Raw genomic sequence first — 12,440 nt, forward strand, 5'->3', positions numbered from 1 at the left:
CCACGTTCTGCCCCGTCTGATGGGCCAGGCAGGGCTGACATGGGTAACAAACGCTCTGCGGACACAAATTAGGGCTTGTAATTGAAATTTGTTGCCTTGATCTGTCAGCACTTGCAGGCAGGAGACCTGTGGGAAGAACTCGCTCATTAGTGTCACTGCGGCGGCGGGGGCCGGGCGGAGCCGCGGGGCGGGGGCGGCGCGGCTCGGCCGCCCGCAGCCCAATCAGCGCCGCCCCGGCCCCGCCGCCCCGGCCCCGCCGCCCTTCCAGGGGGCCCCGCCGCGGCCGGGGGAGCGCCCCGAGAGCCCCGCGGCAGATGCGCCCGCAGTGAACGCCAAGGGGACGCCCCCGGCCCCGGCCCTACCTCCCCCGGAACGCGGAGGGAAGGGGGGGCTCCCCTGGAGCGCGGCGCTTCGGCCGGGAAAAACGTTCGGACGTTAAAAAATGACGTTGTGCCCTGTTTTGCTGTAAGGAATCGGGAATTATTGCTGTTATTGTTGCGCTTGGAGATTCATCGCCTTGTTATTCAAGCTCTGGCTGCAGTGAGGTTCCAGCGTAGCATCCACAACCTCCGCTAAACCCAACCCATTAGCGCTGAAGCTGCAATAAAACGAGGTTTAAACCGAACCTTGTATGAACATCAAGGCATCCAGCCACAGCAACTTTAGTAATAATCATATTCAGGTGCATGAAATAGTCACAGGGAAAATCCTCTTTCGTATCTTTCCAGTGAGTAAAAACTACTGAAGTTTTGGAACCAGATATTCTATTCTTTGCATATCCAGGGAAATGAAAAAGCTAGTGAGATTTTTGTTGTGTTTTCTTTTTTCTTTTTTTTTTTTTTTCTTTTTTTTTTTTTTTTCGTCTCTTGTTGGGACATTTTTCCCTCTTTTTTTTTTTTTTTTTTTTTTTTTTTTTCCTCAGAACTAAATGGAGTGACTTGCTCCCTTGAAAGAAACAGAATAGAAACCGTCCAGCTGTAAAAAAATATCACTGGGGAATATTTCGCTGTTTAGGGGACTAGGATCTCAAACTCATTCTGTTTTGGGAACGGAGAGAAGGAAATTCGTGATGTGGTTCGCCTGTGTCAGAGTCTTGGAGGTCCTGTTCGGGCCGTCGAGTGGCACAGCTGAGATTTCTGATCCTAATCTGAAACGGAAATAGCTGCCATTTAGGAGACGTAACCGTTTCCACTATCGCGTTTTACCTACCCGTAAAATGCAAATTTATCGCTAATTTCAATAGCTGTTTCATCAGAGACTGTGAGGAATGGGCTGATTAATAAAAATACCCTAGAGATAAATTATCCCTTCGAATGAGGTTATCAGCGTTAAAATTGTAAAAGTACTTTCCAGACGTGAAAAATTAGGTATGTGACAAAAAGATAATTAATTAAAGGAAAAAATAAAACAGAAACGAAACCGCCGTAGGAGCACTAACTCTTTCCACATTGGAAGAAATGGCAACTTGTCTGAGAAAAATTCGTCACTACGAAAAAAAATTGCCCTTGCAGTTGCTGCCGCTCTGAATTGATAGGAGAGCAGAAAAAGCTTAATGCCTGTCACCGACGCACAGTGCTGTGGAGTTTATCTTTACATTAAATCTGGGACACATTAACTGTTCCGCGGTCTAAAGTCAGTCTGCTCTGCCTTTCCAGCCGTGATTGAATCTGAAGGAAATCAGATGTGCGGGAGTGATCGAAACGTGCTAAGATAGAGGATCTTGCAGGAGTTTAAACGCCGTCGCGGTGGAGATGAGATCGATAGAGGAAGGAAGGAAGGAAATGGATGCTGTCTGTCCGAGGGCGCTCCCGCAGCCTCCTCTCCCGCCCGCCCATCTCCGACGGTGCCTTCCGCCGCCCGCGGCCGCCGGGCCACACACGCCACCGCCACCGGTGCCGCGGCCCCGGCTCGGCCCGCGGGAGCAGGTACCGCCCGGGACGGGCGCGGAGCAGCGCGGGAGGAGCAGGAGGAGGAGGAGGAGGAGGAGGAGGAGGAGGAGGGCGAGCTCCGGGGGCGCGGGCCGGGTGCGGGCTCCGGGGGCGCGGGGGCTTTGGGGCCAGGCCGAGCTGCGGGAGAGACGCGGGCCGGCGCCGGGACCTGCCGGCATAGGGGCGACTCGCTCCGCTGCTCGGCCCGGCTCTCCCTGCGCAGCTCCGGAGCGCAGGCAGGGACCGGCACGGAGCGGCCGAGGGGCCGCGGAGGTCCCGCAGAAGCCTCTGGGCACGGGGTTGTTGATCCTGCCCGGTTTTTACTCTTTTCCCTCCCTCTAGAGCCAGCCGCCGCGCGTTCCCGCCCAGGAGACCCTGAGCCCTTGCTCCGCACCGCTCCGCACCCCTCCGCGCCGCGCAGCCCGCCCGCTCTACGGCGGATGGACAGATCGCCCGGATTGTTTTTGTTTTTAGATGAATGCCCCTTGTTGTTGATTTTTTTTTTTTTTTCACTCCTTCCTAGATTTCTGTAGGTTGCTATGTGGCATGTTGTTTTCATTTCTTGACTTTTTGAAATAACTATTTGGATTTAAATTTATCGAACAACCTGTTATCCATATGTCTGCCCGATTAATTTTTTATGGGATGATGAAAGAGAGAAGAATCTATATATATAGTGATCTGCTAATGGAATAATATATATATCCAAAACACCTTTCTGGGGTTACTTTTATTTCCGGACTTTAAAATGCAGTCTGGGTTTTTAGGCAATTGGTGAGGCAATGCTTATTGGATGTAGGAGAGTAACATATTTAGACTTGAGGGGAAAAAATGTGTTGTTTTCCACCAGAAAGATATTCTCCTGTCCTTCCTTCGAAAATCTTGAGGGGCATTTACAGGAAGGTTATGGCCATGTTCTCCATTCACATGGGATTTTTGCAAATCTTTGCGAACATTGAAGCCGGACGCCACCAGAGAGTAAAATACCCACAGGGTCCTTTTCCCTTCAAAGACATGATTTTCTGTAACTACACAGCAGGGATCCATAGAAGCGGTCACTAAGGAAAACATATTTATATCATTAGCCTCTTCTTCCCTCCACCCCCCAAGTGAGCCTAATCGCTTCACCCTAAGGAGATGTGGCGTGTAAAACTGACAGCAAGGAGCTGACGGGGGCTCGTCAGCCAAACATTATCAACCCCAGAAAAAATTATAGGCGCAGGTTAGAAACTGGTCTGTAAACCCTTTTTCTGTACATCCCAAGCGCATCTTCGCCCTCGTCCCTCTCCCTTGCCCTTGCTTGAGGCTGAGCGTGTGTCGGGGGCCAATTAGCACTTTCAGCTTTTATGACAGGGTGAACAGCAAGCCTAGAGCGACTGTCCCAGCGACACAGATGAGCCCCAAAAGGGTTGAGAGGAGGTTAAGCGTGGCTTAAATTTAAAAGAGGCAGGAAAGTTCCGTGGAGCCCTCACGTCCCTCTCCACCGGGCATCCTCCGGCCGGGCTGCTTTCCCCGCTGCCAGGTGGGCTGCAGCCCGAAGGAAGAGGCGGCACTAGGGAGCCGGCAGGAACGCTGTCCGGAGCGACGGAGGGGCTCTTTATTGGTTTCCGATGAGAGCGGCCGGGCCCCTGCTTCCACTTGTGCGTGTCCCCTTCCTCGGGCGCGCAACGAGCGCGGCTCTCCGCGCGGGGCGCGGGCGGTCCCGGCTGATCCCGCGCCGGGCCCGGGCTGACGGTGCCCGACAACCCGGCCGAGGGCAGCCCGGGGATGTTCGCCCCGGGGTCTGTCCCGAACACGCCGCCCGGTGCACCCGCCCGGGCTTTAGCTTTGCGGCCGAGCCGGAGCGAGAGGGAGCCGGGTCGGTTTCCCGACGCTTGCGGCTCCCCGGGTTCAAACCGCATAACTCGACTGCCGGGTCCCGCAACGAGCGGACGACGAGGCCGCTCTGTACCCAGCCTCCGGGACCGCAGAGCGCGCAGCATCCCGTTCGGCGCTCCTAGGAGCCGAGGAAAGGGAACAGGGCTGGGGAATAGGGGGAGCCCCCCGCGCTTTCATGGCGCTCAGAGCCCCTCGCCGCCCGGAGTGACCCAGCTTTAGCCCGACCCGCGGGGAGCCTCGCTGCGGCCGTGGCCGGTGGCGCCGAAGCCCAGCCCGACCTGCCAGGAGCGCTCACACAGCCGCCGCCAGTGGGGCTGGGGAGGGGGCTCTTCGATAGGAGATGCGCGGCCGCTGTGGCACCGCGGGACGGCCGCGCACCGGGGCAGGCGAAGGGCTCGGGGCGTCCCCCGCGGTGGGCACCGGCCTGTCCCGTGCGCCCGCCGAGCGCCTCGGGCCGCCCGCCCGCTGCCCCGCTGCCTCAGGTCTCCTTTGAAAACTTAGGGGGAAAACCAGTCTCTCCCCTGCCGCGGGGTATAAATACGGAAATAAACGCTCAGCCTACCGACCGGCTTTCCGGACGGATGGAAATGCTGAGGAACGACATTAAAACATTGAAAACACACTTTAAAGGCATCCGTGTTAGAATTATAAACATTCTGGTGACTGCGTTTTATAGCGCTTCTATTACTATCTTAATTCCTAATTACACAGCCACGAGTATGAATAGTTTTTAAGGAAATCTCCAGCCTTTAATACGCCACTCCCACTTATATTTATTGTTCGTTTCAGACAAACGATTTTTAAAAATAGCCTTTTCATTACTTCAGTCACAAAATAAGCATTTACAAACGCTAAATGAGGGTTGAAGAAACCTCTGGCTTTACATTTTATTGCTTTCTTATAAATTTAACTCATATTTTCATTATTGTCTCAGGAAAAAAAAATGAAAACGTGCATGGAATAAAATTAAATCAGGTAGCTTTAAATCACTGTAGTTTGCGGTAGAGTCGCTAATTGGAAATATTTATGTTTGCGAAGCCGGGGTTTCAGCGGTAAAAAGATATGGTATATCCCATTTTTATCATAACGTGGGTCTACGAGAACATTTATATCGTACCGTTGCAAGAAATGATGTGTAGTTAAACAACATTTTTTAAGCAGGGTTTGTGTCTTTTTATGGCAACCCTCGGTCTTTAGTCAGGGCTAGTTCTCATATTACATGAAATGTACTTTAAGAAGTACTACCTGCTCCAGCTGTCCAGGAAAAACTGAATTATGGAACTAGGAAACATATGGCAGTTGCATATTGCACGAGTAAGGTACATATGAAAGTTATAAATTTCTTTTTTAAGTAACCATTGTAAACGCATTTTTATAGGTTTCACAGTATGTATTACATCTGTAATTTTAATTTTTGCAATATACCTTTTTAAAGATATCTATGTTTTCTGTACTCTGGGGGAGGAAATGCAAAGCGACGTTTACACGTTTAAAAAAAATGCTGCATGCAAAACAAACAAGGCAGGTAAATAAGTGGGGAAGCGGAGCTTCCTCACAATGGAAAGGACACTATGCCATCTATTGGCAAAGCAGTTATTTACAAAGCCAAGGGTACCCTAGCGAGTATTTTCTGTTCTTTCAATGTTGTGGAGTGTCCCAATTGTAGCTTTTGTGTATTTTAACAAATAAATAAAGACGTGTCCAAGGAGGTCCAGGGAATTAAAAAAAAAAAAAAAAAATTAAAAGAAGAAGAAAGAGAAAAAAAAGGAAGAAAGCAAGACAGTCCGTGAATTTATACTTCACAAATTAGGTCCTTAACTCACAGGGGATTTTGCAGCTAATTGCGAACTCCCTTCTTGGAGCGCCCGAGTAGGAGAGATTTAACTTTTCCGATTATTTTATTACTGAACCGTATCAAAGAAGGCTTTTTTTTTTTTTTTCCCCCTTATTTTGTTTTCCCCCCTGTGTTTTCAATGCAAGGTTACCTAAGGACTTCACGGCCAGGAATCGGCCCAGCGGGCTGCTGCGGGAGCTGACCCCACGGTGTGTGCCCAGCCCGAGCGCTGCGCGGGGGTGACTGCGGGCTCGGGCCCCCTGTCCCCGCCTCGCAGGGCTCCCCCAGAGCGGGCCTGAGCAGCCAGGGGCTCCGGGGCTCCCCAAGAGCGGGCCTGAGCAGCCAGGGGCTCCAGGGCTCCAGGGCTCCCCAAGAGCGGGCCTGAGCAGCCCGGGGCTCCGGGGCTCCCCCAGAGCGGGCCTGAGCAGCCCGGGGCTCCGGGGCTCCGGGGCTCCCCCAGAGCGGGCCTGAGCAGCCCGGGGCTCCGGGGCTCCCCCAGAGCGGGCCTGAGCAGCCAGGGGCTCCGGGGCTCCGGGGCTCCCCCAGAGCGGGCCTGAGCAGCCAGGGGCTCCGGGGCTCCGTGGGACGCGGCGGGGACGGCGGCGGGGCAGGAGGGCGCGGAGCAGCGCTTGCTCTCGCCGGCAGAAAGGTTATCCCGTAGGAGAGAGCTACCGGTGCTTTTCCTGCTTCCAGGAAGGCGAGGGAGAAGGTATTTTCTCCATCAGATACAAATAAACCGAAATGATCGGGCAGATGTGAAGGGAAGAGTAAATTTTTCCCGTTCCAAGCGTAGACCAATTTGCGAACGAAAGTCCCTGTCTCTCCGTCTCGAACTGGCTTTCTTCCTTCTTCCCTTCACTTGCTAAGGACTCGGCTTTTCCCCTGCCATGACCAGCCCACTGCTGCTCGGTGGGAAACACGACAAACCTTTGTTTTAACTTTTAACGTTGTAATCTCTCTTTCCCAGTGCCGCAAAACCCAGTTTGGCCCTTCTGTCCTAGATGTGTGAGTCGGGGGGCGGGCGGGCAGAAAGAAATTCCTGGAAGCACCTGTATTTCTCAGCTCGAAAGGTTAATCTTTCTCCACACAGAAAAAGAAAAAAAAAAAAATCCCTAAAATAAAAAAAGACACAATCCACTCCGTCTAAAACCAGACCCCAGAGGACAGGAAAATATAAAATCCAGACCCTGCGCTCATATCCTTTTACTGCTCTTTTCGGTGTGAACGTGCGAGTGGATGGTGTTTTACAAAGTTGTCTGAGTTTCATGAAAGGCCGTTGCTGTGTTTATATGCGAGGGGAATTGCGCTGTCTCGCTGACGGGAGCGCACCTTGGCCGATCGCTCTTTACCCGAGCAGCGGGACGGGGCGCTGGGAGCCGAGGCTTCGCCTCGCAGCCTCACGCCCGGATTGTCGGATCAGCCCCGCGCGTCTCTGGCTGCCGAGGAGAGCGAACGCGCTCATTCTGGGGCAGCGCTCGCTTTCTGCTTTTTTTGCCTTCCCTTACAAACGCTCCCGAAGCCCGGGCGAGCCCGGGCCCACGTCTGGGGACGGTGATGGGACGGGGGCACCACGCACTCCGGGACCCGCCGCGGGTCCCGCCGTCCCGTGTCGGTGCTGGAACATCACCACGGCCCGGCTCCGCCTGCTCGCTTCTTGGGGGCAGTCTGCCGGGAAACGCTCCCGGCCGGGATGGGGACACCAAAGAACGCGGGCGAACGCGTTTGCGGGGAGCCGGCGGAAAAAGATGCAGGCGGGTAGGCTGTAGGGTTAGAAAGGCATCGATGAAGGGAAAAACTGAGCTCCATGTGGGCAGCGATTTTTGAAGAAGGCATCGAACACGCTTCTCTGCCGCGCAGCCCACGCACGCCGGCTCCCCTCGCCGCCCGGGCTGCAGCGAGGTGCCGAGCCCTGAGCACGGCCCGGCGCAGCCTGCCACCGAATGAAGGGATCTGGCTCCTCAAAATTCAATTCCTCTGCAATCAGTCGGACCAAAACGCTTTCAGAGTAACATCCAGGAGATCGTTTCCCCCGAGTTATCTATTAAGCATTGCATACAAGATATATCTTTTAAATATATTGTTTTTTTCGATGATGAGCTGAAAAGAAGACAATTATTAAAACTGTGCGAGCACTCCGCTCGTAACTACCCGGGGAGCGGGGCGAGAACGCAGCGCTAGTGGGGGACTCAAGAAAAGCGGGGCTTTAAAATCGCTATCCTTTAAAGTTTGCGTGGGTAAACACCTTGGCGCCTTTTTAGTAACAAACAAATGCCCGTGTGTATATTCAGTCACATATACAGAGTAACATAAATCTATAGGCATGTCCAAACACATATACACGCATTCATGTATATTGATTGCACTATTCTATATTAAATATTCTATATTAAATATAGACATGCCCTTGCGGTTCACATTCTTTCAGTCATTCATGTCTGTAGATAAATTATTTCCTTTAGTGTTTTCTTCTTTCACTCTGTTGTTTTTTTATCTTTTTTTCCCTCCTTTTTTTCTTTTTCTTCCTTTCTCCTTCTTTCTCTTTTCTCAGTGGAAAGTGCACAGTAAGTGTGAAATATACATCATGGCCAGAGGAATTTGTCTTGAAAAGTCCTCTCAGCCCCCTGGTGTTCAAAGGCTACAGGATGATTATTGATCATTGCGCTGGATCGGAGCCCGCGTGAAGCGCCGGGGGAAGGGAGCGGACCGGCGGGGAGGGCCGGTACCCGCGGGGAACGGGCCGGGCCGCGGGGCCGCCGAACGGCTGCGGGCCCCGTGCGCACCCGCGGAGCCCCGCGCAGCCGCTCCGCTCTCCCCAGCCCCGCGCAGCCGCTCCCGCCGGTCCGTGGTGTCCGTCCGTCCGGCCGTGCGGCCGGCGGTCGGGCTGGCAGTGCCGGGCCGCAGAGACAGGCCCGAGATGCGCGAGTGTGAGCGGACAAATGGGCACACGCGCACGGAGAGGGCTTCCGCTGGCTGCGAGGGGTCGTGTATTTGGGACGATGAGCTCTTGGAGAGACTTGGCTGCTCTTGCCGCTCTCGGGCACCTTGAGATCCATTACCTGTTCCACCGCTGAAGGGGCTGAAGGGAAGGCTGAGGTGCGGGGCTGGCAGGAGAGCGCAGCGGGAGCCGCGGTGCCGGGTGTGGCGCAGGACGGAGTGGAGCCTCAGCGTCCCGCGGCAAGCACCCCGCTCCCGGGGATGTGGGGGGCTTCGCCACATCCCTCCCCCGCCTTATTGACCACAGCTGCGTGCGTGACTGGGCTTCTCCCAGCCGGGACTGTGGGTACCCCCGACCTTCACCGCCCGAGATGGGTGCAAACTTCCCCCCGTGCCTTGGAAAGGGTGAGGGATCCACTGGCCACTGCAAGCGCTCCAGAACCGCTGCTTCTTTTTCCAATGAAAATCAGAGAGAGCATCTTTTGTCAGTACAAACTGACCCGCAGTGAGAAAAGATAATGCTGAACGTGCTCCATTCATCTGGAGAGCGGTGATGCTGTTTAGGGAGGGGGGTTGTGGACGGCAAATAAAAGAGGAGCTTTGGAAAGCACCGTGACCTTGGGCTTTAATTTACAGCAAATTTTGTCTTGTATATAAACAGAAGATTAGTATATCGTGAAAAACTTCAAAATGCATTTTAAATTTTATTATTTTTCTCTTCCTTTGGGCTGCAGACACTTGAATTCATGACAATCGAGAGGATTTTCTGTATGAATAAGAACATCAACAACCCCATTGTGTCCTGTCACAGTATCCTGGTATTTCTACATCCTCTCTGAGGTTCACTTTGAAACTTGGAGGAATGTGATCTGGGAATTAGGTTTTAGACCATTTTGTTTCCATTTTGCAAATGCAAAGATGCTGCAGTGAAACACACAGTGGTTTCTATTTCTTCCTCTCCGTAGGCATGTTTAACTCTCATTGACACTGATGTGAGTTATGCACATGTCTAAAGAGGAGAAGGGAGTCTTAGATCTTTTTCTCATCGTTTACATGAGATCAAAAGAAATCAAATAGAGTTAATGAAGGGCCAGATGGTGCTTTATTTGTGCTCTGGAAGAGCACAGTAGAAGAGAATGGGAAGGAATATCTGTAGTTTAACCTGGCAAGGAGGAGGAAAACTTACTATCTCATTTAACGGGCACTGAAGCAAGTATGCCGTATCTTCAGAAGTGGGAAAGGTTTGCTTGTTTTCTCTCCCTCAGTAGATTTTGGATGCAGGGCTAGGGCTGTTTTTGGAAGGCACTGATTGAAGGGATTCCAGACTCTGAAATCATTCTCATTTTGTCTTTTTTGGAAACACAAATTTCTTTGGACCAGGCAATTCTTCAGGTTTTGCTTTTAAGCCGTAGGATATGGGTGCTCCTCTAGTCCACGGAAAATGTGTAATCTAAGCTGCTATGAGGAGGCAGGGCTGCAGAAGTAGAAGAGCCTTTGATTTGGATCCTCACTGTGAGCTAGAGTTTGGCAGGAGATGCAGTAAACTTCACCAACTGTGCACAGAGAGCAGCTCACATCCCAGAGGATGCAGACAGGGCCAGGGCCATCCTGTGCTGTGCCTCTGTGCCGTCCCACAGCCCTTGCACCTGGCTGGTGGGTTCGCAGCTCAGGCTGCCCCCAGGATCTTGTGGGAGGAGATTGTGGCACTGGGCATAGCTAATGACAAATGACTTTCACCCTCCCTGATGGCAGGGTTACCTGAAAAGAGAAGAGAAGCTTGTTTCCTCTGTAGAGCTTCCACTGATCCTGGCAGGCTCTTTCTGGTATAGAATACCCCAAAGGGTCCCAACTGGCAAACGTGAGGGAAACCAGAAGTTTTACAGAGGATTACCCCTGCCTGTGATGAACTTGTAGGGATGAGTCTGTGGGGGCAGTAGAGGCCATCTTATTATTTGTTCTCTGTACATCCCATCATTGTTTTAATGCATGACACACCTATGCAAGGATAAGCACCAGGCCACAGATTTCCCAATAGCTTGATGTCGTGTGTTGGCCTTGCATGATGGTGTAATGCCAGTTGACCAAAAAAAAGGTCACTTTTGTGTTGTTCCCCAAGGCTTCTTTTGTTGACAAAGTAGCTCTCTGGATTTGGACGTCTTTGCAGTTGAACTGAAGGCCTGGAGGGTTTCCTATTTTAAAAGCAATGGGAAGAGATGCAACTAACATCTGTACATTTCTTTGAGGATGCCAGAAGTTTTTTGTGTTTATGCTTTCTTCTCAGAAAATTGTATCAAGAGTACTTTCATAGCGGTAGAGCCACATCTACTCTTTGACCCCTGGTACAAACCTAACGTCACAGCTGTGGCTGACATTATTTCCACCTGCTTTAAATGTGTTCATGTGCCTCTAATCCTGTGTGCAGCGTCACATTTGTACCCATTTCCTGTATTTTATAGGCACATGTGGTACATCGAGGTTTGGAAATGTAAGCCCTCATTTTGTGCTGCTAGTTTTCTAACATTCATTTTCCCTGGCTGTACTCCTTGCTTAAAAAAAAAAAAAATCAAAAAAATCCAAACCAAAAAAAAAAAAAAATCCCCCAAAAATCACCAAAACAAAAAACATCAAACCAAAACCAGTTATTTTTTCCCTGTTGAAGTTTAAACAAAACTTTGAAAACTTCCTTGATAGTTTATATATCTAGCACTTTTATTGAGTGAGTGTGCAGTAATTTGGTGGGTTTACTAAGTAACTTGACAGTTAATGGGATACATCTGCAACAGATTCCAAAACAACTGGCTGCTTAGGAATATGGAAAAGACTAGAATTTTCACTCCTTTCTGTCCTTGTAAGAAATTCCTATCTGCTCCAGCTCCACAGAAGTCAAGAGTCCATTAAAGATCCATGTATGCCAAGAGCTGCTACCAACAATAATAAAAATAATTAGAGCTGACTCTTCCAAATTTTCTATTATATTAGAAAAATATTATGGATTTTAATCTAGAGCATTTAAGAAGCCAAATTAAAAACACACAAAACCACGCATACACCTGGAGCTCCACAGTGGCGTTATGAGGCTTGAGAGCATTAAAAACCCCTCAGCCATGAAAGAAGGAGCCCAGACTTCATTTTCCCCAGACAAATCGGCTGCTTCTCGTCGGTGAGCTGCGCCTGCGTGTGTACCTGCTCCTGTGCAAAGCACTATAGCAGCAGCAGAAATCCTCCAGCTGTGCACCACGGCCCAGGAGGGCTGGGAGCCCTTTGGTCCTGGCGAGTGTAGACTCAGTCAGCTGGGGATGGAAGTGTCTGAGAGGGAAAACCCTAACAAGCAATCCCATATCCCTGGGAAAACGTCTGCATTTCCTAAACGGACTTCTTCATGACACAACGGCCAAAAGCTACTCCACCCTTTGCAGTAAGGCTGATTTTTAGGGATGGCCTGCGCTTCAGGGAGGCCTGTGGTAGTGTGGATCCATAGGAATGAACAGGATGGGGGAGGAAAACCAGGCATTCATGCTGGAGATACAGAGTTTAGTGGATGCATCTAGTGTCCTGTGGTTCTAGAGGGAATAAAGAAAAGGAAAAAGACAAAGGAAGCTGAGCAGAGCTCTCCTGTGAGCAGCTCAGTTGATCTAATATCTTCACTGCAGCCTCATTAACTTTAATTTACAAAATTTCATATGGCTTCAGATAGGTATTTCATGGTAACAGAATATTGGTAAACAGCTGAAATGTCCCAATGCCCTTCATGACACGGATGTGTCGGAACTTGCAACGCGTGCATCACTTTTCACTCCTTGGGGTTAAAAAGTTGGTAAAAGGAAGAGCTACCTCAGATTCCCTCTGCAATTTGTGAACAAATTCAC

Source organism: Melospiza melodia, chromosome 3 (genome assembly GCF_035770615.1).
Source record: "Melospiza melodia melodia isolate bMelMel2 chromosome 3, bMelMel2.pri, whole genome shotgun sequence".
NCBI lineage: Eukaryota > Metazoa > Chordata > Aves > Passeriformes > Passerellidae > Melospiza > Melospiza melodia.